We start from the raw sequence: 4,985 nt of genomic DNA, 5'->3' as shown, positions 1-4,985 counted from the left end.
GTTCTCCTTCCTCACTCACCTACTTCAGGAGCGTATCTTTGAATACTTAGGAGTTTCCAGTAGAAATAACCGTTGAGGTTTATGCAGCAGGATTGTTTCCTAACACAGGAATACAGAGATGCACATTAACAATATCTAGTCTTTGAGTTTTCTTTCTTTTTTGGATGTTTTCGACTACCTTTCCTCAAGTTACATACTGAAACAGATTTCTTCTCCTGTTGATGCAAGATGTCAAAAATGGCAGTTAGTGAATGCTAGAGCAGGAAGAGCCTGGAGGATCCTCAATTGCAATTGAAGTAATTGGTGCACCGAGATTCAAGATCACTTCTTCAGAGTCTCAGAGCTAACAATTAAGTAGTCAGAACTAGAATTCAAGTCTTCTGAAATTTATTCTCCTAGACCTTCTCTTAAAGGGGCCCTGGTGGCCCTGTGGGGCAAGTGCTGGACGGCTAACCAACAGTCTGGTGTTCAATCCCAGCCACTCCACAGTAGGCAGATGAGGCTGTTTGCTCCCACAAAGATTTAGAGCCTAAATAGGGAGACCGTGTAGAGGGTCCTTGCGAGTTGGAGCCACCTGATAGTAGTGGGTAGATTATTATTAGTCCCTTTGAGTGCTCGACTCTCAGGTTCTTACCTTTTAATCACCTTCCTTCCTTTCCCCAGAGAACCTGCAGTTCTCAAAATGTAGGGGAGAATGTTTTTGAACCATCCCTTGATATAAAAATTGAGGAAGGGGGAGGAGTCTGTATTTTTAAAGTAAAATGTCCCCTTTTCTCATTTTATTCATGATAGAAAGCTTTGATAGAACCTGAAAAGAAATACTGAGTATGGAAGGATAAGAGATGAACAGGAGAAGGACTGAGGAAGTGGAGAAGGAAAAACAGGAGGAGGGCTAGCCTGAAGTCCCTGGCTGTGCTTCCAAAGAATGAAAGGGTGATTGATATGGTCACTGGAGCTGTAAGGTAAAACCCTGGGAGATTAAGCAAACAATGACTCCTTTGTTTACTGTTGCTTTGGAACTATAGAATATACAAACAAATTATGCACCTGGACTATAATGAAAGGTTTTATTGTGCCAACAGTAAAAATAACGAAAATGTTTTGAAAACATAGGAGAACTTGATTTGAGAGGTTGAGGCAAACTCATAGAAATGTTGAGTTTGTAAAGCTAGTGAACTGAAAGGATAGAGCTGTGAGTTCCCTGAGCCTTGTTTCTTGTGCTCTCTCATTTTTCTATCTGCCAGTCTTGCATCTATCCCCTCCCTCCAGCTTTCCTTCTTCCCTCTTTTATTCTTGCCTTTCTTCTTTGATTCCTTCCATTTCACTGTGTGCTCATCACAGGCCTAGCACAGTAGTCTCTTGGATTCACAGATGAGAAAACATAGTACCCTTTCCTATAAACAATCTAACGAAGAGGGGCTATGAGAAGGGTCATGATGGAAATATAAGTCACTGGAGTGATAGAACACAGAGAAGACCCCACTCAAGCACTTCCCCACTCAAGTATTCCCTCAATGAAAGAATACTTTGTTCTATTAAACTGGCATTCCCTAATGCTCACCTTACCAATACAACCACTGAAGACAAAGTGGATGCATAAGCAAATATGAAGAAAGCTGATGGTGTCCAGCTATCAAAAGATATAGCATCTGGGTTCTTAAAAGATTGAAGGTAAATAAGTGGCCATCTAGCTCAGTAGCAACAAAGCCCACATGGAAGAAGCACACCAGCCTGTGAGATCATTCGATGTAGATGGGATCAGGTATAAGGCATCCAAGAACAAATAATATCATTGTGAATGAGGGCGAGTGCAGAGTGGGGACACAAAGCCCATCTGTAGGCAATTGGACATCCCCTTACTGAAGGCTCTTGGGGAAGAAATAAGCCAGTCAGTGTGCCGGGTAGCAAAGATGAAACATGCAACTTTCCTCTCGTTCCTAAATGCTTCCTCCCCATGCATTCTCATGATCCCAATTCTACTTTACAAATCTGACTAGGCCAGAGGATGTACAGTGCTACAGATGGGAACTGGAAACACAGGAAATCCAGGATGGATGACCCCTTCAGGACTGTGGTAGAGTGGCGATACCGGGAGGGTGGAGGTAGGGTGGGGTCGAAAGGGGAACCGATTATAAGGATCTACATGTGACCTCCTCCCTGGAAGATTAACAACAGAAAAGTGGGTGAAGGGAGATGTCAGAAAATGTAAAATATGACAAAATAGTAATTTATACATTATCAATGGTTCATGAGGGAGAGGAGCGGGGAGGGAGGGAAAAAAGAGGAGCTGGTGCCAGGGGTTTATGTGGAGAACAAATGTTTTGAGAATGATGAGGGTAACAAATGCACAAATGTGCTTTACACAATTGATGTATGTATGGATTGTGATTAGAGTTGTATGAGCCCCCGGTAAAATGATTAAAAAATAAAAAGAAGAACATAGGGCAGACCACCCAAGTCCATCTGAGAGAAATGGAAGAGAGATTTCAAGAAATGAGAATTGTTGAGTCTTGAAAGATGAATAGATGTTCACCAGGGAGACAAGAGGCACCACTGTAGGCAGAGAGAAAATATATACACATATATCTAAAGGCGCACACACAAAGTGTAAACCTGATAGTTGTTGTTGCTGGGTACTATTGAGTCAATTCCAACTCACAGCAAGCCAATGAATAACAGAACCGAATGTTGTCTGGCCCTGCATCGTCGTTACAATTGTCATGTTCAAACTCATTACTGCGCCACTGTGGCAGCCCATTTTTTGAGGGGTTTTCTCTTTTTTTTGCTGATGCTACTTGGCTGACTGACTAGAAGAGAGCCATATCTGTACCCATCCCAAAGAAAGCTCATCCAACAGAATGATCAAATTATAGAACAATATCATTAATATCACATGCAAGTAAAATATTGCTCAAGATTATCCAACAATGGTGATAGCAGTACATTGACAGGGAGCTGCCAGAAGTTCAGACCAGATTCAGAAGAGGACAAGAGAAACCATTGCCAATGTCAGAAAGATCTTGGCTGATAGCAGAGAATACTAGACAGCTGTTTAATTGTGTGTGTGTGTGTGTGTGTGTGTGTGTGTGTGTGTGTGTGTGTGTGTGTGAGACTATGCAAAGGCAGTCAACTGTCTGGTAAGTCCATCAGGCAAAAATGCAGTATAAGACACCTTTATTTATTTATTTTGCTGTGATATTAGCTCATCTTTATTTTTTTCTAAAACCATTTTATTAGGAGTTAGTACAGATATATCATTCTATAGTTCAATCACATCAAGCAGTGTTGTACAATTGCTACCACAATCACTTTCAAAACATTCTTTTAATTCCTGAACTCCTTGATGTCAGCTTATTTGTAACACCTCCCTCCCCCACAGCCATCATTGTACCATACCGTAAACCCTTATTCTATTTGCTGTCCTTATAGGTTTATCAAACTTGGGTTTTTCATGTACTGAAAAACAGAAAAACATATAACAAAAATTCAAGAGGGCCCCACCAATGATGTTACACATCTGACATAAACCCAAATATGACACCCCCCCACCCCCAAATAGAGGAAATGTTAAAAATCAGATGAGGCCTAATGTGCATGAGAGGAGGAGTCCTCTGACCATGCAAGCTTATCCCTTTGATCTTCTGTAGTCAACTCTTCACTACACTCTGTTTAGTGACCCCTTTCCTCTTATCCCTCTATTATGGATGGAGGGAAAGCACCAGAGGCTTATTTCCTATGGAGCTACCACAAACACATCTTGGACTCCCACTGTCATTCATAGTCTTCTGAAAACCAGATACTCACAATTTCGACTCTGATATTATTCCCTCCTTCGACTCTGGGATTATATGATTTACAGTCCTTCATTCATTGATGTTTGTTTGCTCCTTCAATGTGGACTTTGTTGATATCTCACCTAAATGGCTGCTTGTTTGGAAATAAGACTTTAAAACCCCAGATATTTATTTGTTAGCCGGGCACCATCTAATTTCTGCATCACCTTTTATGATAGCACCCACATCTTGTGTTCCCTTGATGAGGGGAATACTGAACAGGGCCATGATGTGAGAACTAATTGTTCTTTTTTTCTGTAATTTCTTTTTTAAAAATAATTTTATTGGGGGCTCATACAACTCTTATAATCCATCCATCATTGTGCCAAGCGCATTTGCACATTTGTTGCCATCATCATTCTCAAAACATTTTCTTTCTACTTGAGCCCTTGGTATCAGCTCCTCATTTTTCCCTTCCCTCCCTGCTCCCCACTCCTTCATGAACCCTTGATAATGTATAAATGATTATTCTTTTGTCGTGTCTTACCCTGTTCGACCATTTTTCTGTTGTCCATTCCCCAGGGAGGGTTTCTATGTAGATCATTGTAATTGGTTCCCCCTTTCTACCACACCTTCCCTCCACCCTCCCGGTATCACTACTCTTATTACTGGTCCTGAAGGGTTCATTTGTCCTGGGTTCCCTGTGCCTCCAGTTCCTATCTGTACCAGTGCACATCCTCTGGTCTAGCCCAGTTTGTAAGGTAAACTTGGGATCATGATATAGGTGGGGGTGGGGATGGGGGGAAGTGGACGCATTTAAGAACTAGAGGAAATATCAGGCATCAAAGAACAAAAATATCATATCATTGGCAGCACACCTCCATGATACGATCGCCGAAGACAAACGGGTGCATAAGCAAATGTGGCGAAGAAAGCTGATGGTACCCGGCTATCGAAAGAGATAGTGTCTGGGGTCTTAAAGGCTTGAATGTGAACAAGCAGTCATCTGGCTCAGATGCAATAAAGCCCACATGGAAGAAGCACACCAGCCTGTGCGATCACAAGGTGCCAAAGGGACCAGGTATAAGGCATCATGCAAAAAAAAAAAAAGAATGTATATATATATATGCATGTGTGTATATATATATATATGTGTGTGTGTGTGTGCATACCATAGTGAATGAAGGGGGAAGTGCAGAGTGGAGACCCAAG

This window comes from Tenrec ecaudatus, chromosome 1 (assembly GCF_050624435.1).
Source record: "Tenrec ecaudatus isolate mTenEca1 chromosome 1, mTenEca1.hap1, whole genome shotgun sequence".
NCBI classification, from domain to species: domain Eukaryota; kingdom Metazoa; phylum Chordata; class Mammalia; order Afrosoricida; family Tenrecidae; genus Tenrec; species Tenrec ecaudatus.
This window is presented reverse-complemented; position numbering follows the sequence as displayed.